At 42.1% G+C, this 26900-nt stretch overlaps 1 protein-coding gene and 1 long non-coding RNA gene across 7 annotated transcripts in view; one reads left to right on the top strand and one right to left on the bottom strand.

Annotated features, from left to right (window-relative positions):
- Positions 1 to 25707, top strand: part of BMP4 (bone morphogenetic protein 4) — a 449922-nt gene extending 424215 nt beyond the window's left edge. For 4 of the 6 annotated variants that reach the window (XR_008848789.1, XR_008848785.1, XR_008848784.1 and 1 more), the window contains 3 exons: positions 1452 to 1504; positions 3598 to 3746; positions 25140 to 25707. The gene's annotated coding sequence lies outside the window, so the exon portion shown is untranslated. Of the gene's footprint in view, positions 1 to 1451; positions 1505 to 3597; positions 3747 to 24294; positions 24880 to 25139 lie in introns of those variants that run through there. The other 2 variants (XR_008848786.1, XR_008848787.1) reach the window with 2 other exon arrangements.
- LOC130295345 (uncharacterized) overlaps positions 597 to 26900 on the bottom strand; it is a 38928-nt gene continuing 12624 nt past the window's right edge. The window contains exon 3 of the long non-coding RNA XR_008848791.1: positions 597 to 1585. This is a non-coding gene — a long non-coding RNA (uncharacterized LOC130295345). The remainder of the gene's footprint in view (positions 1586 to 26900) is intronic.

Genomic DNA, 26900 nt, shown 5'->3' with positions numbered 1-26900 from the left:
ACACATAAGATAGTAAACCACAGACAGCATTAGCAGTCACCTCTGAAAGAGCAGCAGACCTGTCCCTTTAAGAAGCCAGAAGGGAAGTGGTTGTTTGTGTTTGCTGTTAGTGATAACACTGAGGAAGAAATCATGCACAGAGATATAAGGATAATGCTCAAAATGTACAAATTTTATTGAGACATATATAAAATCACAGTAAAAAATGTTAATGAGCACAGAAAAGACAAAAAACAAACAACAAAGGCACCAGAATACAGCAAAAAATGAGTGGGTAGAAGGTCCCTAAGGTACTGGATGAAGTTTAGCCAACATGGCGAAGTGTGAACTAGGGTACATAACTGAGGGATCAAGCATAAGCTTGAGCCTAAAGTCAACAGTTGAAGTACACACTGCAAAAAAATGGGTACAATGAAGAAATAATAAATGGACCATACGAGAGTTAAGGGTGCCAGACCTTACCCACCAGACCCCATTGATCGTTTCGCTTCAAATGCTTCCTCAGGGGGGGTGACACCCCCTGAGGAAGCATTTGAAGCGAAATGATCGCTTCAAATGCTTCAATTGTACATTTTAAGCCTTACCCTTATATCTCTGTGCATGATTTCTTCCTCTGTGTTATCAGTTTTTAGTGCACAGCTACTTACATATTAGTAAGGTATTTTTTTCGTTGTTCATGTTTCCTGTGCAGCAGAAGAACCAACAGTGTATGTGGGGAGCTCTGGTGTGCACAGCCTTAAAGGGGACACTCCAGCCAGCTTGAATTATGGATAAAATGACAGGTTGGATGAGTCTACAAGACATTCTGGACCACCTGAGCATCTGATGTGGGACCAAAAAATAAGTGGCACCAAAACATAAGTAGCTATCCAATGTGTTTGCTCTATTGTAGCCTCTCTCAAGCAGGGAAGTTTCTGCTACAATACAGCCAAAATGTTGAGCATTGGTGTGAATAAAGATGACTTTGTTTGTTGAAGTGCTATCTTCTTGCCTTTTTTTTTTTTTGGATACTATACAAACTTTAATTGTCTCCTAGTAGCATCTATTATTTCAATTATTTACCACTCAAGAAGGCCGTTCAGTTTAGCAGCTGTTTTACTGTATGATTTTGCTTATCTCTGACCATTTGAATGACCTTAAACATCTGAATCTGTAGCATTCGCTATTGTGCATGGTTTTATCTTAAAGGATAGGATGGTTAATATTCTCATCTTCCTCTTAGGGACTGGATGACTTTCTAGGCTGCTCCAGCATGTGGAAGATTAGTAAATGTAATTTTAACAGCTCTAGTGATGGATCTTGGATCTTAATTCTTAATCCTTGATATATTTCCACGATGTTGGGGCCCCTTTGTGTTCCTTAACCTACTTGATGTATTGGCTGTCGTCCACTGATGATAATCTCGACAAGTACAATACCTACTCTTAAGTCTACTTTTTCATCCACTTTAGGTTCCAGCACAAAGAGTTCATTGCCGAAGGGTCATCATACGAGATAGATCAATGTAAGCGGGATTTTGTTTAATCTCCTTCTCTGTTTTTATGTTTTTGAATGAATGAAAATTTCCACAGCCTAATCTTTAGGTCTGTAATAGAGGAAATGAATATTCATATAACATCTTAAGTACTGTGTGCAGTATATTTGTTATCTAAATCTCCATTTATTGCAATTTGATGACATTGGAACACCCGCAATCAAAGGCACAATAAAACATGTGAAGGGTAAGAAACACCAGACAACACCGATATTAAAGGGGCTGGCTAGTGCTAGTAAATAAACCTGAATACACATAAAAATACTTGTGCAGTAAGGAAGATTTATCAGAACTTGTAGAAGATAAACTGGCAAAGATGCCCATACCAACCAGTTACTAACCAGAACATACACGGAGCGCTCCCTGTGTGGAATCAGTAATGTCATCAAGATAAGAGACTGGTAAGAAACTTGCTCACCTGGTAAGGTTGTACTGAAGAGGCACAACACTCAGAAGGGCATTGAGAACGGGCGACTGCAGTGGCTTCCCACGCTGACTGATTGGCGTGAAGGCAATGGAGATTAGCGGTGAGGCAGGAAATGGAAGCTGGTGCTCGCGCTGTCGAGAATGGAAGGAGAGTCCGAAATATTTTCATAGATTTATTAAAACTATGTGCACATGTAACGCGTTTCAAATCCGTCTGGTTTTTCATCAGGCCTGATCTTATTCGACTTACACTCTAATTTATACAAAATACAATCAATCAGAAACGTCACAAACGGACATGACGTGCAAAATTAAATTAAAACATGGAAATTTTGCCGAGCACGTCGTGTCCGTTTATGACGTTTTTGATTGGATTGTGCATAAATTAGAGTGTAAGTTGAATAAGATCACGCCTGATTAAAAAAACAGATGTTTTGAAACGCGTTGCATGTGCACATACTTTTAATAAATCTATGAAAATATTTCGGACTCCCATTTCCTGCCTCACCACTGATCTCCATACCAACCAGTTGGATTGATGATTTCATTTTCTGAAAAATTACCCCTGGAGTTAGGTTGCTGTGGCATCTTCCACATTTTTCTTGAGTTGGTTCAATAATTGTCTCACAGGTTTTAAGGTTTGCACAGTTTGGGGTTATATTAGTGGCTGGAGATGTCCACACATGACCACAAAGGACCTGGACTGGTCAAATTCTAGGAGCCAGGTACCCAGTGTAGTCAGGAATTTGTTACTGCTGGGGACTAAATGGGGCAAATTTGCATATGGCAAACAGAATACAATGTAAGACATGTGGATGAGACCTCCTGCAAATGCTGTAGAAATGCTCTGCTTTGTTAAAGGGGTACTCCGGTGGAAACCTTTTTTTTTTTTTAATGAACTGGTGCCAGAAAGTTAAACAGATTTGTAAATTATTTCTATTTAAAAATCTTAATCCTTTCAGTACATTTTAGCAGCTGTATGCTACAGAGGAAAATCTTTATTTTTTGAATTTCTTTTTTGTGTTGTCCACAGTGCTCTCTGATGACTCCTGATGCCCGTATCAGGAACTGTCCAGAGCAGGAGAAAATCCCCATAGCAAACCTATGCTGCTCTGGACAGTTCCTGACATGGACAGAGGTGTCAGCAGAGAGCACTGTGGACAACGCAAAAAATAAATTTTAATAGAAGTAATTTACAAATCTGTTTAACTTTCTGGCACCAGTTCATTTAAAAAAAAAAAAAAAAAAATTTCCACCAGAGTACCCCTTTAAAGCATGCATCCAGTGGGGAGATGACAAATGACTATTGTGCAGGACTGGGTCATTATTCTACATTATCTTTATTTCAAATTTAGCACATAAATGCTTTAACCAAGCTCTTTTTTCCATGTAGCTGTGCAAAATACGTATCTAGTGCAAGACCCAGCATTATGCTATTTTATGGCACTGGGCGCTGAATATAGATTTCACACAGCTAAGAGCTGCGGAAAGTGGTTAGGAGAAAAGCGCCTCACTTTTAGGCACCATAGTCATAATTAAGAAAAATTACAGGGGGCAGCACGATAGTCATTTGTCATATCACCACTGGATGTGCACTTTATGGGCACTCATTTTAGTTTTTTCCCTATTAAATTCAGAGGAAATGAAGAAGAAATCTGCCTGCAGCTTCCCTCAGACCTGCAGAAAAATCCACAAGGTCAGAGAACAGTATTACATTTGTAAAGCAGTGTTGACACATTATTGCTGGAGACCGGTGGGAAACATTGTCATGAAAGATCCAAGGAAAGTGAGTATCGCGATTTAAATTTTTTTTATTTTTTTTCAAAGACTTGAAGGGAAATCCACATACAAATCTACACGAATATTCATGCAATTTGATGCAGATTTTCCTTTTGGAACAAACCTGTCCCACACACATTTTCCTAATAGAGTTCATTTATATTGATGAAAGTTCTTGTTTTAGGCGGCTATTAATATCCCGCTGGCTCCTTAAATTATCTTATTGGCACCTAAACTTCTTTTCATTTTCTGTGCCTGGGACATAAAATCAAGTCACACAGCCATGTTTCTGTGGGATTTCAGTTTTCCAAAATATCCACTTAGGACCTGAAACTCATTGGGAATTATTTTGAAAACTGATCTGTTGACTTGTCGCTACTTAAACCCTAATTTAAGGATTTGTGCATTCTTTTTAGGACAACAAACTCATCCAGAGCTGCCTTGTGTTTCCATGGCGGTCTTGTATATATTTTGTAGTCAAGAACTTATTATGATCAACAAGCATTATTCTTCTGATGGTCTCTTTTAACCTTAACATTTCCTGACTGATTATTGATGGACAGATGTAGTATGTTATGTCTTCTGTTAGATGTATATACCATACATACACGGCTCTCATGGGAATTCAAATATGTTAACTCCTCTAACATAGTAACATAGTTCTAAAAGTCGAAAAAAGACCAGAGTCCATCAAGTTCAACCTATAACCCTAATGAGTCCCTACTGAGTTGATATAGATCTAGAATCCATAACCTGTAATGTTATTATTCTCCAAAAATCCATCCAGACCCTTTTTGAACTCTTTAACCGAGTTCCCCATGACCACCTCCTCAGGCAGAGAATTCTACAGTCTCACTGCTCTTACAGTAAAGAACCCCCGTCTGTGCTGGTGTAGAAACCTTCTTTCCTCTAGACATAGAGGATGTCCCCTTGTTATAGATACAGTCCTGGGTATAAATAGATCCTGGGAAAGATCTCTGTATGGTCCCCTGATATATTTATACATTGTTATTAGGTCGCCCCTAAACCTTCTTTATTCTAAACTAAATAACCCTAATTCTGATAATCTTTCTGGGTACTGTAGTCCTCCCATTCCCCGGATTACCCTGGTTGCCCGTCTTTGAACCCTCTACAGCACCACTATATCTTTCTTGTACACTGGTGCCCAGTACTGTACACAGTATTCTATGTGTGGTCTGACCAGTACTGTACACAGTATTCTATGTGCGGTCTGACTAGTGATTTGTACAGCGGTAGAATTATTTCCTTGTCATGGGCATCTATGCCCCTATTTTGCCCCCCATGATTTATTTACCTTGACAGCAGCTGCCCGACACTGGTCACTAAAGCTAAATTTACTATTAACTAGGACTCCCAAGTCCTTTTCCACGTCAGTCGTCCCAAGTGTTCTCCCATTTAATACATAATCCTAGCCCATATTTTTCCTCCCCGTGTGCATTACCTTACTTTTATCAGTGTTGAACCTCATCTGCCACTTCCCAGCCCAAACCTCCAACCTATCCAGATCCATTTGTAAGAGTGCTCTGTCCTCTATAGTGTTATCTACTATACACAGTGCACTGTCCTCTATAGTGTTTACCACTTTACAGAGTTTAGTATCATCTGCAAAGATTGCTACTTTACAGTTAAAATCCTCTACAAGGTCATTAATGAATATATTAAATAGAACAGGACCCAAGACTGACTCCTGTGGTCCCCACTAGTAACAGTCACTCAATCAGAATAAGTACCATTAATAACCACCCTCTGTTTCCTATCACTGAGCCAGTTACTTACCCACTTGCATACATTCTCCCCCAGTCCAATCCTTCTCATTTTATGCACCAACCTTTTATGTGGCACAAATGCTTTGGAAAAATCCAGATATATGACATCCAGCGATTGCCCCTGGTCCAGTCGGGAGCTCACCTCCTCATAGAAGCTGATCAGGTTAGTTTAACAGGACCGATCCCTCATAAAGCCATGCTGATATGGAGTCATACATTTATTTTTTATCATCTCTTAGAAAGCCCTCAAACAATTTACATACAACAGAGGTTAAACTAACAGACCTATAATTCCCGGGGTCACCTTTTGACCCCTTTTTAAATATCGGCACCACATTTACCATGCGCCAGTCCTGGGGAATAGCCCCTGTTACTATAGAGTCCCTGATTATTAAATATAGGGGTCTGTCTATTACATTACTTAATTCCTTTAGAACTTAGGGGTGAATGCCATCTGGACCTGGTGATTTTTCTATTTAGATTTTTTTGTAGGCAGCACTGTACTTCTTCCTGGGTTAGACAGGTGACCTGTACTTCTTCCTGAGTTAGACAGGTGACCTGTACTTCTTCCTGAGTTAGACAGGTGACCTGTACTTCTTCCTGAGTTAGACAGGTGACCTGTACTTCTTCCCGAGTTAGACAGGTGACCTGTAGTGGGGAGGTTACCTTATCTAGCTGTATTTCACCTGGCATTTCATTTTCCTCAGTGAATACAATGGAGAAGAATTTGTTTAATATATTTGCTTTTTCCTGATCCCGGTTTATAATTTCTTCCTCATCATTTTTTAAAGGGCCTACACTTTCATTTTTAACCTTTTTGTGCTATTTATATAGTTAAAGAACATTTTGGGGTTAGTTTTACTCTCTTGGGCAATGAGTCTTTCTGTCTCTATTTTTGCAGCTTTTATCAGTTTTTTTTTACATATTTTACATTTTACTCTATATCTTTTTAATGCTTCTTCACTGCCGTCCTGTTTTAGTAGTTTAAATGCTTTATTTTTGTAATTTATTGCCCCCTTAACGCTCTTATTCATCCATATTGGTTTTCTTTTATTTCTGACCCTTTTATTCCCATAAGGTATATACATTACAGTGAGAATTTAAGATATTTTTAAAAGTCTCCCATTTAGTGTCAGTATTCTTGTTTTGAGGACATTATCCCATTTTATATTGTTAAGGGCTTCTCTGAGTTGATCAAACTTTGCGTTCCTAAAGTTCATTGTTTTTGTGGCCCCTCGAGAGATTCCCTTATTGAAGAACAAGTTATAATGTATTATATTATGGTCACTATTTCCTAGGTATCCTTCTACCTGCACATTAGTTACTCTGTCAGGTCTGTTGGTTAATATTAAGTCTAGTAGGGCGCCCCCTCTAGTCGGGCCTTGCACCATTTGGGACAGATAATTGCCTTTAGTTATAGTCAGAAATCTGTTTCCTTTATGAGATTCACAGGTCTCAGTCACCAGTTTATATCAGGATAGTTAAAGTCCCCCATTATTATCACCTCATTTCCATTTGCTGCCTTGTTTATTTTCCTCAGTAATTGATCTTCTGCCTCTTCCATTATGTTTGGTGGCTTATAGCAAACCCCTACCAGAATTTTTTTTTATTTTTATCTCCGTATATTTCTACCCATAATGACTCCACATTATAATTTCCCTCCCATATATACTCCCACAGTGCGGCCTTCAGACTCGATTTCGCATAAAGACAAACTCCTCCCCCTTCCTGTTTTGTCCGATCCTTCCCGAATAGACTATAACCCTGTATGTTGACCGCCCAGTCACAGCTATCGTCCAACCAAGTCTCTGTTATACCCACTATGTCATAATTCTCAGACATCAACCACTCCAGTTCTTCTGTTTTATTGGACAGACCTCTGGCATTAGTCAACATGCAATTTAAAGGTGTATATTTTTTCTTCCTATGTAGCCTATCCCTATTAACTATCAACTATTCTAACCCCTCCCTCTGCTCCACCCCAAGGTACATTAATAAGTCCCCCCTCTCTATCTACACTATCTTCCCCCTCTATGGTCTAGGTTCCCTCCCCCCAGTCCCTAGTTTAAACACTCCTCCACCCTTCTAGCCATCTTCTCCCCAAGCACAGCTGCACCCTCCCCATTGAGGTGCAGCCCGTCCCTACGGTAGAGCCGGTATCCGACAGTGAAGTCAGCCCAGTTCTCCATGAACCCAAACCCCTCCTTCCAACACCAGCTTCTGAGCCACTTGTTTACCTCCCTAATCTCCCGCTGACTCTCTGGTGCGGCTCATGGTACAGGTAATATTTCATAAAGTATTACCTTGGAGGTCCTTGCCTTAAGCTTGCAGTCTAAGTCCCTGAAATCACTTTTAAGGACACTCCACCTACCTCTTACTTTGTAATTGGTGCCAATATGTACCATGACTGCTGGGTTGTCTCCAGCCCCACCCAGCAACCTGTCAACCCTATCCGCGATGTGCTGAACTCGAGCGCCAGGAAGACAACACACTGTTCGGCGATCCCGGTCTTTGTTACAGATCGCCCTGTCTGTCCCCCTAATAATTGAGCCCCCCCACTACCAGTACCTGTCTGGCCTGCCCTTCACTCCTCCCTCCCTCCTTACTTGAGTAGACCCCCCCCCCCCCCTGGCGGTCAGAGGCAGAGTCCTGCTACAGTACAGCTAGTTCTGAAATGGCATCCCCCTCATCTGCCAACTGGGCAAACTTGTTGGGGTGTGTCAGATCAGGACTAGACTGCCTGATACTTTTCCCTCTACCCCGTTTTCTAACTGTAACCCAGCTAGCTGCCCGACTGTCCTCCACCTCCGTCCCACTATCCTTCCCCACCTCTACCCCAGAGAGTACTTGCTCAATGAGCAGGAGACTCCTCTCCAAGTTGTCAATGCATCTCAGTGTTGCCAGTTGCTCCTAGGGCTGGGCGGTATACCGGTTCATACCGAATATCGAAATTTTTGTGCTGCACGATATGAATTCTAACCAATATCGCAATACCGGTTTGGCCCCTCCCCCTCGGGAATGAATGAATTAGCTCAGCGCTGCGCTGTCCCCACATTGGGGAACTAATCACATGCATGCTGGGAGTTGTAGTTTTGCAACATCTGGAGGTCCGCAGGTTTTAGACCACTGCTCTATCCTGTGCAGTATCCCTATACTGTGCGCTATCCCTATGCACTATCCCTATGCCCGGGCTGCAAAAAATAAACAAAATAAACTTTATCTTACCTCCCGTTAGTCCGGTACCAGCCTTATTTGCTTCTTTGGGATGGGAACGTCGGACAGCCGTCAGCCTATCACCGTCCGCAGCGATATTCCGCCTCGGCTGGTGATAGGCTGAGCGCACTGTCATGAAGAAGCCGGCCAGAGCTCCTTACATGACAGTGCGCTCAGCCTATCACCGGCCGAGGCATCAGAACATGCGTTAGTTTATTTTATTTACCTTTTGCAGCCCGGGCATAGGGATACTGCACAGTATAGAGTGTCAGCGCTGGTGGCCGCAACAAACAGCACGAGGAGAGCAGTGCTTGCGGGTGACATGTGAGTATTTACCACAATGGGGGCAGCACTGGGCTGATAATTAATTGGGGGGGAGGCATAACAGCGCAGCGCTGGGCTGATAATTAATTGGGGGGGAAATACCGTTACATACCGTGGAACCGCCAAAAGTTACAAAAAATACTGTGATACACACATTTGGTCATACCGCCCAGCCCTAGTTGCTCCTCTAGATCCAGGATCTGGGCTTCCAAATGAACAACTCGCACACATCTCGCACAACAATATGCACCCTCAAACTGCTGTTCAAGGATTGTATACATTGTGCAAGATGCACACTGGACTGCCTTTTCCAACATGGAGGCCATACTTGATTTGGGGATTGCAAAAAATGACAGTAAAAAAAAACAAAAACAATCAATTTGAAGTCCCTTAATTTTAAATCTCTCTCACTTTAATACTAACTCTCACTTGTATACTTCACACTCTTGTACACAGACAAGTGAATGCAAAAAGGGCTAGTTGGCTGCAAACATCTACAATTTATCATCTGCTAATTGACTTCTCCACCCTCTCTCCACCTGTATTCCTCCCAGACAGGAGGAAAGACAAGAGGGAAAGTAGGTGATTAAAACAAGGAGTCAAAAATCATCAGCAAGAATAGCGCCACCTGTAGGTCTAATCTTGAAGTAACAAAGATACCCCAATGAAAACCTGATGGGCTATTTTTTAGGTCATTTTAAATCAATAATCTTTGTCAGAATCCATTTGAAAGCATATCCAGCATAGCTATCATGGCCCCATTATTAACAGAGCCTTACAATCAAACCGTTAAAAAAGCACAAAACAAGTACTGAAAACTACTCCCGAGAATAAAACTATAGAAAGCCCAACAGGAAATGTAAAGAGCAGTTTCCTCCAAAGTATAGAATCACCATAGACTAACATTTTCCTGTTTTTTTCCCACCTTTGCTTTATCTGTAATGTTTAGTTCACTTTCACCTCATCTGCCATCTCTCTGCTAACTTACTTCTCCACACTTTACAATCTGCTTTCTGCGCTTTACACTCAACAGAAACCTTCATTAGGTGGTCTTATACATCCCGCACCATTACTGACCCACCGCCAAACCGGTCATGCTAGAGGATGTTGCAGGCTGTAGAACGTTCTCCACGGCATCTCCAGACTCTGTCACATGTGCTCAGTGTGAACCTGCTTTCATCTGTGAAGAGCACAGGGCGCCAGTGGCAAATTGGCCATTCTTGGTGTTCTCTGGCAAATGCCAAATGCATAGTGTTGGGCTGTAAGCACAACCCCCACCTGTGGATGTCAGGCCCTCATACCACCCTCATGGAGTCTGTTTCTGGCCGTTTGAGTGGACACATGCACATTTGTGGCCTGCTGGAGGTCATTTTGCAGGGCTCTGGCATTGCTCCTCCTGCTCCTTGCACAAAGGCGGAGGTAGCGGTCCTGCTACTGGGTTGTTGCCCTTCTACAGCCTCCTCCACGTCTCCTGATGTACTGACCTGTCTCCTGGTAGCACCTCCATGCTCTGGACACTACGTTGACAGACACAGCAAACCTTCTTGCCACAGCTCGCATTGATGTGCCATCCTGGATGAGGCTGCACTACCTGAGCCACTTGTGTGGGTTAACACCAAAAAAAGAAAAGAGAAAAACCAACCTACTATAACAAGCAGGTGGGAGTGCACCAACTAAATGGGAACGCCGAAAATGTGTATCAAATAGTGCACACAAAAACATGAAATCATTATAAATCCATATGCTTTATTAGATACAAAAAGTTAAAAATATACATAGAAAAGTGCAGAATACATAAAAAGGGCACTGAATCACCATGGAAGGGTAGGTATGAGTCATAAAGCAGAAAAATATATAAATAACAGGCAATGCGGGTTGTAAATGCAAGGAAACCTCAGTATAGGACTGTGACAAATATAAGTCAATAAAGAAAAGGACAGGGCCCAATGCCTAATCAAGAATGCCAGACCATACCTACCTATGGTCTGGCATTCTTGATTAGGCATTGGGCCCTGTCCTTTTCTTTATTGACTTATATTTGTCACAGTCCTATACTGAGGTTTCCTTGCATTTACAACCCGCATTGCCTGTTATTTATATATTTTTCTGCTTTATGACTCATACCTACCCTTCCATGGTGATTCAGTGCCCTTTTTATGTATTCTGCACTTTTCTATGTATATTTTTAACTTTTTGTATCTAATAAAGCATATGGATTTATAATGATTTCATGTTTTTGTGTGCACTATTTGATACACATTTTCGGCGTTCCCACTTGTGTGGGTTGTAGACTCTGTCTCATGCTACCACTAGAGTGAAAGCACCGCCAGCATTCAAAAGGGACCAAAACATCAGCCAGGAAGCATAGGAACTCCTTTATTGGGGTGTCTTGCCAATTGCCTATAATTTCCACCTGTTGTCTGTTCCATTTGCACAACAGCATGTGAAATTGATTGTCAATCAGTGTTCTTCTTGAGTGAACAGCGGGATTTCACAGAAGTGTCATTGACATGGAGTTACATTGTGTTGTTTAAGTGTTCCCTTTATGTTTTTTTGAGCAATGTATATTAGATAGTATTAGGATAATGACTGAACAGCCCCTGAACAGACTCGTCTGATGGACGATCAGTTTGTAGACATCTCCAATACACATTTTAGTCCATATTGGCCCTTAAAGTTGTTCAAATCGGCCGTACATAATCAATGGCACCAGCCAAAGAATAAAAAATATTTCTGAGAACATTCTATCCTTAAAGATCGTTCATAGATAAAGAATCCTTCTTGATCTAAAGATCTCTTATTCAACTATTAGACACAAAGTCCAAACACATCCAAATTCTTTTTCAGATGATGGAGCCTGTCATCTCTCTTCCTCCCTCTGTGACCATTCACTGACCATTTGGCAGCTCTACTTCTCATTAGGTTACCTCAGGGATCAGTCCTGGGTTCTCTCTACACAGAGACCCCCCACCCGGCCAACTATTGCCAGTACCAACTCCTACACTGAGGACCCCAATTATATACCCTGCATTACTAGAAAACATTAATATGACTGTCCATAGTCTCCAAAATCTGGGGGGGGGGGGGGGGGGATTTATGAAGACCAGCATGTCACTGCTAATAACCGTGTTACCTTGCTACCTGTTCCCTTTGTAGTGTAAATTGATCTGGATGATGTTGGCACTATATATAGATTATTATTATTTTTTATTATTGGTTCTGTGTGTGTATATTCTTTGTATTGTTTACTTGCTTCTATGGGACCTACATATTTACAAAAGACCAGTCACAACAGAGATTTGACAAGTAATATGGATCATATAAGACCCAGCCGTGTTGTTGCTGACTGGAATGTTCTAAAGAAGAGCATACTAAAGGAAGAGTACATCTAGGGTCAGAGGGAGACAATGGGGTTACATGCAGTTTCAGTTCAACAATTGTTTTAAAGGATCTGCTATTGTTTCTTACTAGGATGTTAGTAAAAGGAAAATAGAAAGACATCTCAATGAGATTATTGCTGTGTCTACTCCAAACAACCTCCTAAGTATATCTGGGCGTATACCATGACCAGCCAAAGGAGCAGGTGATTAGTAGCACAACAAAAACTTTCCTTTCTCATGAACAACACGTTTTTGAGCACTCTGGCCCCTTAGTCGGATACAAAGTACGTGACAAAGGGGCGGCAGCAGCCCTGGTCTTGGTATGCACCCAAGTATCCCTAAGATGTTCTTTGGAGAAGATTAATATTATGGTCCATGACGTGATCTAAGAGCGTTGTTACTATTTGTCAGGCTGTACTTACACTACACTTCTGTTTGAGTTATGCCTCGCTTTGCACAACATTGCTCAGTAAGTGCTTTTCTGCAATTGGGCACTGACAGAGTTGCCAGCCACTTTTACACACAGGGGTGCGTCCCGCTTTGTGCTTTATATTTTTCATTATTGCTGTCCAGTAACTATGGCACGTCAGGACTATGTGCCCATTAGGGTTCTGAAGAATTGCCCCTCGTAGTCATTTAACAGCCAACAGGGGCCATTGTACACATTGCTTCACCTCTCATCAGCGCCCTACATGTTCCTTTTAATGTGCTACACAGTGATTAACCGATGGCTGCAATGTACACCTGCGACCATGTGGCCAAGACTCATGAATAATAGTGCCTGCCAGTAAGAAAACGGCAGAGTGATGGCCAAAGATTACATCAAAACCTATTAAATAGATTAAATAAGTAGAACCCGCTATGACCCTCTGTAAAAACACAGCTGGAAGTCGCAAATGGATTAAAGCGGTTGGCCAGTTTCCAAAAAATTCAGCTAAAATATCATAAAATGCAAAGTTAGACAACTGAGTAAATCATCCTGTGTTTTTTTTTTTTTTTTTGGGGCCGATCGCAAAAAGAGGTGCACCAGATGTAAACAGCGGAAAACCCATGGGCGGTTACTCCATGTGAGGTCACAGCCCTCTGGGGCCAGGTGACAGAACTGTATGACTGCGTATCCTCTGTCTGCTTATAGTCCTATACAGCAGTGGTCTCCAAACTGTGGCCCTCCATGTGTTGCAAAACTACAACTTCCAGCATGTCTGGGCAGGCTGAGAGATGTAGTTTTGCAACATCTGGAGAGACACAGTTTGGACATCTAGGCTATTGAGCGGTGTTTCCCAACCAGTGTGCCCCCAGTTGTTGCAAAACTACAACTCCCAGCATGCCTGGACAGCCATCTGGATATGCTGAGAGTTGTAGTTTTGCAACATTTGGAGGGCCACAGTTTGAAGATCTAGGCTCTAAAACAGTGTTACCCAATTGGTGTGCCTCCAGTTGCTAAAAAACTACAACTCCCAGCATGCCCGGAAGGCCGTTGGCAACATTTGAAAGGCCACAGTTTGGTAGACCACTGCTCCAGATCAGCATTAGACATCTGAGCAATTCAGTGTTTTCCAACCTTTGGCTTTCCAGCTGTTGCAAAAACTACAACTCCCAGCATGCCCCGACAGCCTTCAGAAGTGCAGGACATAATGGGAGGTAGTGGAGAAAATTCTTGGATGTCATGTGGACGATCCGGCTCCTGGCTCCGGGCTTCCGTAACATACAACTAGTGCAAGGAAATGTCCCAAGAATGAAGCAACGGGATGATATAGTAAGTCGCCTAAGGGTAACTTCACATTGCTGTTTGTATCCGCCCTGTTCAGGGTCAATTGGGGTCTAATTTTTTTTTCTGAAACGGGTAGGAGCACAATGGACACTGCCGGGTCCCGACAGACCTCATTCACTTAAACGGGGTTCGTCAGGGATCCATCCGGTAGACTACTGGAGGTTAGTGGAGAAAAAAAAGTGTGCATGCATTTTTTTTCTGTTAAACTTCCATTGTTTTTACGGAATTGCCCTACGGAGCTCAATTTAGCGGAGCCCGACGGCCATGTAAAAGAGGCCTAACTTTGCATTTTATGATATTGTTGCTGAAAATTATTGGAAACTGGCCAAAAACTCCAAAGCTTCTAGTTCCGGGAACATCAGTAGTCAACCCGATTTATCTGGAGAGCTACCATTATTTCAAATCCAAAAATTGGAACAGGTTCCTGTTGAGAAAACAAAGTCTGAAAGGGAACAAAATTATTTGATCACCATTTCCAGCTTTATTGTCCCTTCAGTAACCTTGTATAAGGGAGGGGGGGGGCTGTTTATTCAGTGATTTAACAGTGCACAGATCCTCTGAGAGTTAACCCATTCCAACAAAAATACATTTTGATCCCTGCAAAGCAATAATTCCCGTCGCCATGTGTCTGCTCTCCAACATTTGGAGATCTGCCAGGTGAGAACCTGACTTGGGAAATACCATGCCGTGCCTGTAAAAGTAACACATCCTGAGTACGCCGTGCCCGTTAACCCATCGGACGTCAGGAGCAGATAAGTGGATCGCTTTGCGCGGTGATATATTATCTAGGTGTTTCCTCCTTGCTGATCTGTGTTTTACCGCATTGACATTACATGATACCATTGTTGCTTTCTTGATCTTATTAATGATAAACTACATTTGTTTGTTTTTTATGCATGTATCCTCCATCATCACTTTTACTTCTTTTATTACATTGTTTCACATGACTTTTTGTAGATCACTAACAATAATTACAATATGATCTGTACTAGGAACAGAGCAATGGCCAAAGCCTGGGATAACCTGAAATGACAGGAATCTGGGCTTGAGGTGGGCAATTGTGATGTTATGGTGTTAGAGCGGGGTGAGGTCATCTAATAGCCCTTAGTAGAATTAATGGACTGATAATATATATGTGTAGTGCCCGGATCTACTTTGGGTAAGGTGCGTTCAATTGTACCAATGAAAAAGATGCTAGATCCAGCACTTTTCATAAAAGAATGTACCTTTATTTCAAATCTACTAAGAAAAAAACCCCACTAGATGACGCACCAATGTGTAGTTACCACAAAGTGTTCAAGATACATTTCCATGACTAAGAGAGTGCATGCCCCTGAAACGCATCTTTGTCATGGTGTGTCAGCTGCACATCGGTGTGCCATTCAGTGTGTTTTTTATTTTTTATTTTTTTTAAGAAGATTTGAAATAAAGCTAGATTCTTTAATGGAACTGAAATTGTATATTCTACCCCTTTTAATTACATACAACATGAACTTCATTATAAATATAAATTTTAAGACCTGATCTAACTTGATTTGAGGTTCAGAGGTTTCCAGGAGTATCAGGTTTGCCTATGTAAATGGCCATGTCCACACCTAACTAAAAAAAAATGTTTAGGGGTGAATTTATTAAAAGGGAACCTGTCTTGTTCCTGGGGCCTCACACGCCAGCCCCGAAACCTGACAGGTCAGGAGAGCAGTGCTCCAACACTGTTCTCCTCAGCCCTCTGCAATGGCACAGAGAGCTAAAAATTACATTTTATATTTCTGGTGTTCTCAGTTTATACAGTCACAGTGAGCTCTTCATGTTATGCTAGCTACACAGCCTACTGCCATTCATGCAGGCCACACCCCTACTGCCATTCATGCAGGCCACACCCCTACTGCCATTCATGCAGGCCACACCCCTACTGCCATTCATGCAGGCCACACCCCTACTGCCATTCATGCAGGCCACACCCCTACTGCCATTCATGCAGGCCACACCCCTACTGCCATTCATGCAGGCCACACCCCTACTGCCATTCATGCAGGCCACACCCCTACTGCCATTCATGCAGGCCACACCCCTACTGCCATTCATGCAGGCCACACCCCTACTGCCATTCATGCAGGCCACACCTCTACTGCCATTCATGCAGGCCACACCCCTACTTCCATTCATGCAGGCCACACCCCTTCTGCCATTCATGCAGGCCACACCCCTACTGCCATTCATGCAGGCCACACCCCTACTGCCATTCATGCCTGTCTGTGTGAAAAGGAGTGTGGCAAGCGTTTGGAACCACCCTCATTGACTGTATAGACAGTCACATTTTCTAGATTTCTCTCTGCAGTATCACAGAAAGCTCAGGTGACTGGTGTCAGGATGTTGTTCTTTTGACATCTTAGACCCCAGTTGCCTACTGTTTAAATTGGTCCCTTGTAATGGTTAGGCTTAAACTTCACTGTTGGAGTTCCTCAGGGACCACCTGGGTCCTAAACTCTTATCTTTCTGCACAGCCCCAATTGGACAAAATATCAGCAGATTTGGCTTTCAGGACCATCTCTACCCTGAGGACTTCAGTTCTATACTTCTTCCCGTGACATCACCCCTACAAAACATCATTGTCTGTCTGTCCACTGTCTCTAACAACATGTCCTCTCCACATCGAAACCGGATCTTTCAAAAATGATCTTGTTGTGTTTCTGCCATTTACTAACTTACCTAATCTTACATAGCATGGTCACTATCTTGGTTTTATGTTAGACTAAGGCCTTGTTCACATCTGTGTTTAAGCCATGTTTAGGGAGCTCTGTTTGCAGATTCCATACAAATGCTGGAAGTTAAGTGGAAAAAAACCTTGATCTTCAGAAATTCTTTTCTTTTTTTTTTTGCTCAACCCCTGTAAAACAACTAGATGGAAACCTGAGGGAACCCATTCAGCTGTTGGTGTCAATTCTGCAACAAACTGTCCAGATCAGTTTTTTGTCTCTGGAGCGAAGTCTGCGATGGGATTTTCTTCACATCCTATATTCACTTACTTGCACCTCAAGAATTTCTCGAGAATCTACCTATTTCTTACTATGGAAAAAGTCAAATTGCTTACTGTTAATCTCATACATTATGTTTATTTCTTAATATACTGGTCTCCTGTTCTCTAAATCCTCCCCTCTCTAGTCCATCCTGAATAGAGCAGCCAGGCTCATCCATTTGTCCAGTCATTGTACTGGTTTGCCCATTCCCTATAGAATACAGAACCTCCTTCGATCTAATCCTCATCTCTGTATAACACCCTACATGGACTCTCCATTCTGCAAGAAATCATAATCCAAACCTCCCACAGTCTCCAAGACATCTCTTGTGCTGCACCAGGTCTCTAGAATTCATTACCCTGGATGATTAGTGTAATTCCCAATGCCCACATTTTTTATGGTTGGTCCCATTCCTTTTCTACTGGTAAGAAGCTGTGCAGAACCCCTCTCTCCAGAGAAATGCATTGTTAGAAAATTCATTTAGGGGGTAATAACCAATGGGTCATGGAAAGCAAAAGTAATTAACACCAGATCTTTTCTGTTTCAGGGAGGGAAAATCTGGTGCCATAATATGAGGTTCAATATTTGCTTTGGTGCCCCCTTTTTTTTCTATTTACACCACTGGCCCTACATATACTCTCAGAAATATTAAGTGCTGTGCAATATATTAGCTCTATATAAATAAGGACAATTTTGATTAAAAAAAAATTGTATTAGAACCACTTGAGACCTAAGCAGAGAATTCAGTATTGTATGGAATGGCTGTAGGATGGTGATTATGGAGTTTATCTTATGAACACAGCTTGGCGTCCATCTGGTCCTAGGAAGACATTTTGCTATGCTTCATTCACTTGTACGGCTCATTTTACAAAGCATTTCCATCACATAAGTAAGAAGAAAAGAAATAAAGCCTATAACAGATCAGCGGGAACAGGCCACGCCATTATGAAATGTGTCCGGGGGAAGTGCAACAGTTAAGAAAAATAAACCAACAAGGAGTCAATGACGCTGTTATTCAGGTCAAAAGTAAAATGTTCTAATAATTAAAAAATGTCAGGAATCTCTCCGAAGCTTAGTTGGGGAGCACCAATGTTGGCCGAGCGCCCTCCTGCTCTGTTTTCTTGTACTGTTCTAGTGTTTCCTGTGACATGAGGCAAGTGCACTGTATCTGTGCGCGGAGGGAAACATGGCAGCAGAGCTCACAGACAACCGGCCTGACGTGATGATTAATCTCTTCCCTCTCCATATCAATTTTCCAAGGAAGGCTCTTTGTACCTCCACTAAAGATGAGGCAGCACAGCAACAATTGATAAGGTTTGGTCGCTGCATTCTTTTATTTCACAAATGCCCATAGGGTTGGGATTATTGTACTGATGAAAAGCACATGGATAAACACAAAGAACAGATGTGTTGCAGATTTGGCAAAGCCTGAAATATGATTCAAGTCAAGAGCAGCTTTGATACGTTCTCGGAGACCTGACAGAAGTACCTGTTCTTTTCATTGCACAGTGCAATGTGGGGAACTGGGCCCCGTAGCGAAGTCTTGAAATAGTGAAGCTTGTGAAAGAAAAAAAAAAAGATGGTTTCTAAAGCCAAATTATAAATTTGGTTTACATTAATAAAGTATAATGTAATGAATCATAATAGAGTATGAAAACATAAAATCTGAATGATCTTCTCATGTTCACATTACTTTCCCACGGTGCAAAACACTCTTAAAGGGGATGTCTTCTATAGACAATACATTTCATAGGAAATTTATAGAAGTATACTCTGATCTGGACTCCCCCATAGATGGTATCACCCAATGTGGATCTGACTATGTCTGAAGGATTTGTCTCACTCATTTCACTGGTAGCACGTAGATTTCTTTGGGCCCCTATAAAATGCTTCCATTGCCATGAGAATAAATGACCACTCACTGCCGACAGAGAACAACTGTAGCATTCAAGAATCCACATCTCCAATACGAGAATGTAATGTATTCTATAAATTTCCTAACTATGGTTACTTAAAAGGTATTTGCACCCAAAATAGGTAGCTCATTGAAGACAAAATCTTTTAGTAGTTTTACAAGCTGAGGTTTATAAGGCAAACTCACATGAATATTGCAGGTCTTGGATACAGAAACAGTAACATTGTAACAAGGTGTCGGAGTGAAATAAATCTACGTCTCTGTATAAAAGGGATGATACATCTCTGTATGGGACGGATGATATATGTCTGTATAAAAGGGATGATACATCTCTGTATGGGACGGATGATACATCTCTGTATGGAATGGATGATACATCTCTGTATGGAATGGATGATACATCTCTGTATGGAAGGGATGATACATCTCTGTATGGAATGGATGATACATCTCTGTATGGAATGGATGATACATCTCTGTATGGAATGGATGATACATCTCTGTATGGGACGGATGATACATCTCTGTATGGGACGGATGATACATCTCTGTATGGGACGGATGATACATCTCTGTATGGAATGGATGATACATCTCTGTATGGGACGGATGATACATCTCTGTATGGAATGGATGATACATCTCTGTATGGAATGGATGATACATCTCTGTATGGGACGGATGATACATCTCTGTATGGGACGGATGATACATCTCTGTATGGAATGGATGATACATCTCTGTACGGAATGGATGATACATCTCTGTACGGAAGGGATGATGCATCTCTGTATGGAAGGGATGATACATCTCTGTATGGAATGGATGATACATCTCTGTATGGAATGGATGATACATCTCTGTATGAAACGGATGATACATCTCTGTATGGGACGGATGATACATCTCTGTATGGGACGGATGATACATCTCTGTATGGAATGGATGATACATCTCTGTATGAAACGGATGATGCATCTCTGTACGGAATGGATGATGCATCTCTGTACGGAATGGATGATACATCTCTGTACGGAATGGATGATACATCTCTGTACGGAATGGATGATACATCTCTGTACGGAATGGATGATGCATCTCTGTACGGAATGGATGATACATCTCTGTATGGAATGGATGATAAATTCTGTATGGAATGGATGATAAATTCTGTATGGGACGGATGATACATCTCTGTACGAAATGGATGATACATCTCTGTACTCATTTTTCTTATTAATAAACCAAAGCAGCTAGGTCAAAAAGTAAGAATTTCATTGAGTTAGCACAATAAATGAGGTGCTTGGACTTATCAGTCATCAATCCTTAAATGCAGAAAATTATTCTTGACAATTAGAAATGTTCTGTCACAAGAGGCGTACGTCATCAACCTGAAATTAGACTAAATGAAATGGCTTTTCCTTTGAAGATAGAGACATAAAAAGACACACACGACTAGCTCTAAGGTTACTTGGTAAGACCAAATATGGAAACTCTCTTTCCAATGCTACCTATAGGTAGCTACCCTGTAAGTGAATGTCTGGCCTAGAGAAGAACAATGGAACGTGCCTGGGAATATTAGCCAAACAGCGACACGTGTATTGATTCTGAGTATTGCCAGTAAGATTCTCAACACTATCTGGATCTCTTCAATGAACCACTAACACCCCCTCCTTTCATGATCTGTGTCAAAGGCATCTCATCTCAGGGACAAGGACCCTCAAACATCTGTCCACAGATGGGCGTCTGGGTGAATCAGGTCCCTTAAAAAAACTTGCACCAAAAAACAGACATGTCTAATAATGCCCACATAAAGGATATTGGTCTTACCTTTATTTAGGCATTTTGTTGCTTTTAAGGGGTACTCCTGGAAAACTTTTTTTTTTTTTTTTTAATCAACTGGTACCAGAAAGTTAAACAGATTTGTAAATTCCTTCTATTAAAAAATCTTAATCCTTCCAGTACTTATTAGCTGCTGAATACTACAGAGGAAATGGTTTTCTTTTTGGAACTCAGAGCTCTCTGCTGACATCATGACCACAGTGCTCTCTGCTGACATCTCTGTCCATTTTAAGAACTGTCCAGAGTAGGAGACAATCCCCATAGCAAAACATATCCTGCTCTGGACAGTTCCCAAAATGGACAGAGATGTCAGCAGAGAGCACTGTGGTCATGATGTCAGCAGAGAGCACTGTGTTCCCAAAAAAATAATTTCCTCTGTAGTATTCAGCAGCTAATAAGTACTGGAAGGATTAAGATTTTTTAATAGAAGTAATTTACAAATCTATTTAAATTTCTGGCATCAGTTGATTTAAAAAAAAAAAGTTTTCCACGGAGTACCCCTTTATTATTTATTTTACTATTTATTTTATTTATATAGCGCCTACAGATTCCGCAGGGCTTACAATTATGGGGTACAAACAAAGACAAGTATCAGACATAAAATTACACAATAACTATTCAAACAAGAGTTGTGGGGATATGTTGGGGATATGTTGGGGATATGTTGGGGATATGTTGGGGATATGTTGGGGATATGCTGGGGATATGTTGAGGACATGTTGGGGACATGTTGGGGACATGTTGAGGATATGTTGAGGATGTGTTGAGGATGTGTTGGGGATATGTTGGGGGACATGTTGGGGACATGTTGGGGACATGTTGGGGACATGTTGGGGACAAGTTGGGGATAAGTTGGGGATATGTTGAGGCCAATTAGAGACTGTTATAGGCCTGTCCGAAGAGATGTGTTTTTAGGCCACGTTTGAAACTGTGGATGTTCTGTTTAAACAAAAAAATGTTAATCCCTCCAGTACTTACCAGCTACTGTATGCTTCAGAAGAAGTTGTGTAGTTATTTTCAGTCTGACCACAGTGCTCTCTGCTGACACCTCTGTCTGTATCAGGAACTGTCCAGAGTAGGAGCAAATCCCCATAGCAAACATCTTCTGCTCCGGACAGTTCCTGACATTTCCTATGTAGTATTCAGCAGCTAATAAGTACTGGAAGGATTAAGATTTTTTAATAGAAGTAATTTACAAATTTGAAAAAACTATGTAGATGTGTGCAGCTCACAACTATTACGCACCGAGGTCAAACGGGGCAAGCAACTATACCTTAATTGCTAGAAAAGGAAAGCCAAAAAATACAGTGTAGCCCGGACCTTCTAGGTGAGTATAAAATGGATATACGTGGATCGTGCTTCAATAATAATTATCATTTATTTATAAAAATAAGATTTCGACACTTCTCACAGGGCCCTTGTGAGAAGAACATGCATATTAAAAGGCAACCTAACAATGTATTAGGCAATAGTATTAAAATTATAAACTTGGCATAGAGTAATAGAATAAAATAGCAGAGTAAGATCTGTACCATGCAAATATATTAGAAAGTTGCTCTTCTAGATGTTTAGGGTAAATATGTCCCTTTTAGATACAGTAGCAAACAGTCTGTGTTATTAGAAATTGTTACCGGTCTGTAAATTGTAGCTCAGGCGGTGGATATTGCTCCCGCAATGGCTGAGTGTCCGTGGTGTGCACAGTTCACTGTGCGGTGCTTCCAATTGTAAGCCTGGTCCAGTAGGGTCTGAGCGTGGTGGTAGTCGCTGTCGGATAAGGCGCTGGCAGGCGCCGAAGATCGTGGTGGTGTCCGGGGACTGCTGGCGCTGGCGTGCGCTAGAGTTGGTATTCCTCACCGCTTTATTAGTTGGTAGACAGAACCATATACTGGAGGGCTGGAAGTTCACCTCGTGGTGCCGGCGTCTGACGTCAGAGCCGGGATGGCTACACCAGGATAGTTGCACCGGGATGGATCTGAACTGCTGAACCGGGTAGGTAGCAGAGTGAGAGAGCTAATGATGGTACAGTTCATGAAGTGTAACTGGCCATAAAATTTAGGCACAGTTCAAGTACTACTATGCCAGTAGATAACGACTAGACGCGTTTCAGGGTTGTATAGTATAACCCTTTCCTCAGTAGTCATGAGCTACTGAGGAAAGGGTTATACTATACAACCCTGAAACGCGTCTAGTCGTTATCTACTGGCATAGTAGTACTTGAACTGTGCCTAAATTTTATGGCCAGTTACACTTCATGAACTGTACCATCATTAGCTCTCTCACTCTGCTACCTACCCGGTTCAGCAGTTCAGATCCATCCCGGTGCAACTATCCTGGTGTAGCCATCCCGGCTCTGACGTCAGACGCCGGCACCACGAGGTGAACTTCCAGCCCTCCAGTATATGGTCCTGTCTACCAACTAATAAAGCGGTGAGGAATACCAACTCTAGCGCACGCCAGCGCCAGCAGTCCCCGGACACCACCACGATCTTCGGCGCCTGCCAGCGCCTTATCCGACAGCGACTACCACCACGCTCAGACCCTACTGGACCAGGCTTACAATTGGAAGCACCGCACAGTGAACTGTGCACACCACGGACACTCAGCCATTGCGGGAGCAATATCCACCGCCTGAGCTACAATTTACAGACCGGTAACAATTTCTAATAACACAGACTGTTTGCTACTGTATCTAAAAGGGACATATTTACCCTAAACATCTAGAAGAGCAACTTTCTAATATATTTGCATGGTACAGATCTTACTCTGCTATTTTATTCTATTACTCTATGCCAAGTTTATAATTTTAATACTATTGCCTAATACATTGTTAGGTTGCCTTTTAATATGCATGTTCTTCTCACAAGGGCCCTGTGAGAAGTGTCGAAATCTTATTTTTATAAATAAATGATAATTATTATTGAAGCACGATCCATGTATATCCATTTTATACTCACCTAGAAGGTCCGGGCTACACTGTATTTTTTAATTTACAAATTTGTTTAACTTTCTGTCACCAGTCGATTAAAAAGAAAAAGGTTTTCCACCGGAGTACCCCTTTAACTTTCTGTCATCAATTGATTAAAATTTACATGACTTACAGTAGTGTTTCCCAACCATGGTGCCTCCAGCTGTTGCAAAACTACAACTTCCAGCATGCCCGGACAGCCAAAGGCTGTCCGGGCATGCTGGAAGTCGTAGTTTTGCAACAGCTGGAGGCACCTCGGTTGGGAAACACTTTCAGGGTAGCCACCTATAGGTGGCACTAGAGAGACCATTTTGAAGCCAATCAGCATACTTTTTGTTCCCCAGAAACCATCGTCCGTAAGACTCCGATCTCCTCAATGATCACCAGTACTCGACTCTACCATCTCTCCGGTGTGTGTGACAAGGCAGCCAAGTTCAACCTGTTTTGCTTTTTCCATACTATTCATTATGAATCTCTAAAGACACGTTTTTCGCTGTTTTACACTTATTCATGCTCAACTATAGCAACGTGAACAACACCCGCTATGTCTGGCGTACCTCGCAGGCTCGGAGGGGACGAACATTATAGGAGAACAGATTGGAGAACATTGCTCGAGAGGCACCTGTTGATGAAAAAATGACTTTTCTAAATCACTACAGAGAGTTCGGAGCGTGAGAAAATGCATTTGGTTTCTGATCGGTTTTCCTTCATAAATAGCGCCATAACTCCGTTGGTCAATCTCAGTCCAGCGATATCGAACTGCTACAGTCTCTCAGATGTTTTCTATTTGCTCGGCTTAAAGTTGGATTATAACCAATGCCTAAAGGTGAAAGGGCGATGTGTAATATACTGACACATAAAGATCAACACGTGAAATGAAATAATGTAATGTTTTGAATACTTAAGAAGAAAAATCCAGCAATAAAACATTGTAAGTGGATGAAAAAAACATGAATGCCTATATATTTTAAAATTTTAAATGTAAGCAGATGTGGAGGTTTAATAGCAACAAATCTCCAAAATGCAGAAATCCCAGGCAACTATCTGCGTTTTGGAGTTGTTTAGTTTTCCATGTTTCTCCTGAACGGCTTCTGAAAAGTGTGCTTTGACCCCTTTCAAATTAGTATTATTCTGTCTGCTTGTGCTTGCATCAAAAATAAATTATGTTTAATCTGTTTTTACTCTGCAGGGAATCTTGGGGCAGTATATCAGGAGGAGGGAGCGTTATGGATACGTCTATGAGGAACATACACTTTGACTGATGTTCAGGAATCGTGGAACGTTTCCAAGTGTCTCCGCCCAGATCACATATGTTTAGCTGGCCAAATGCTCCTAAAGTACAGTCCTGATAACAATACGCCGTCCATGCTTTGTGTAACCGTCTTGTCAGTGGGAAATGTGTTAAAGCTGTTTAATGGAAAACATATTGTGTAATTTGCGATGATTAGTGAAACCTAAATAGATGGAGACGTGGAACAATGATAGAAAGAAACTTCATGTAATGTTCCCTTAACCTAGACATGAATCTTATATGGCATAATGTGAACTACAAGGTTTCCCACCAGGTAACTAATAAAGTGAAGGAGGAATCAGCGGCAAGAGAAAAGTACTACTCTAACTGTATAAATGTCACCATATACTTTATATTTACCGTAAATACTCGAGTATAAGCCGAGTCTTTTCAGCACGATTTTTAGTGCTGAAAACATCCCCCTCGGCTTATACTCGAGTGAACTCTCTGCCCTCAGTGGTCTTCAACCTGCGGACCTCCAGATGTTTCAAAACTACAACTCCCAGTATGTCCGGGCATGCTGGGAGTTGTAGTTTTGAAACCTCTGGAGGTCCGCAGGTTGAAGACCACTGCAGCCTTCGTCATCATCCAGCCCCCCCTTTAGTTTTGTACTCACCTCCCCTCTGCGGGAGGTTAGGGTGAGCTGGTCCGGGCCATCTGTGCTGCAGGGACCGTCCGGTGGGGAGGGATAGTCGTTCCGGGCTGTCCATCTTCACCGGGGGGCCTCTTCTCCGCGCTTCGGGCCCGGCCTTGGAATAGTGGCGTTGCCTTGCGAAGACACACAGGAACGTTCATGCGCAACGTCCCTGTACATTGTCAAGGCAACGTCACTATTCCAGGCCCGAAGCACGGAGAAGAGGCCCCCCCCCGGTGAAGATGAACAGCCCGGAACGACTATCCCTCCCCACCGGACGGTCCCTGCAGCACAGATGGCCCGGACCAGCTCACCCTATCATCCCGCCGAGGGGAGGTGAGTACAAACCTAAAGGGGGGGGTTTCTGGATGATGATGAAGACCGCAGTGGTCTTCAACCTGCGGACTTCCAGATGTTTCAAAACTACAACTCCCAGCACTCCGGGCATGCTGGGAGTTGTATTTCTGAAACATCTGGAGGTCCGCAGGTGAAAGACCACTGTAATCAGACATTGACAAGCGGTGATGATGAAGGGGGTGTGGGATGATGACAGGCGGTGATGATGAAGGGGGGGTGTGGGATGATGACAGGGGGATGATGACAGGCGGTGATGATGAAGGGGAAACTGCTCTATATAGCTGTAGTGTCCCAGTACAGAACACTGTTCTGTACAGTCCTTAAGTCCCCTCAGGTAGAGTCCCTCAGGTCCAAAGGGCTCTCCTGCAGGGCTCCTAAGTCATTATGGTATTATATCGTATTCTGTTGTATATAAGGTATGTACATATATTATAAGCATTGTACAGTGAATGTAAACTGTATATGAAGGTTGTTAGGATATTTACCCTGTATAGCACCTTCCTAAGGTCATGTGATAAGTCATGTGATGTGTGATCACATGATATACCCAGAGTTCCATGGGCACAGGCAACCAGCTACCAGTGATATATAAGGGGCTGTAGTCTAAACATTTACTCTCTTATCTCCTGGATCTAAAGCACAAGTCCTGTACAAGTCAAGTCCAGTAT

This window comes from Hyla sarda, chromosome 11, assembly GCF_029499605.1.
Source record: "Hyla sarda isolate aHylSar1 chromosome 11, aHylSar1.hap1, whole genome shotgun sequence".
NCBI classification, from domain to species: Eukaryota; Metazoa; Chordata; class Amphibia; order Anura; family Hylidae; genus Hyla; species Hyla sarda.
This window is presented reverse-complemented; position numbering and strand designations above follow the sequence as displayed.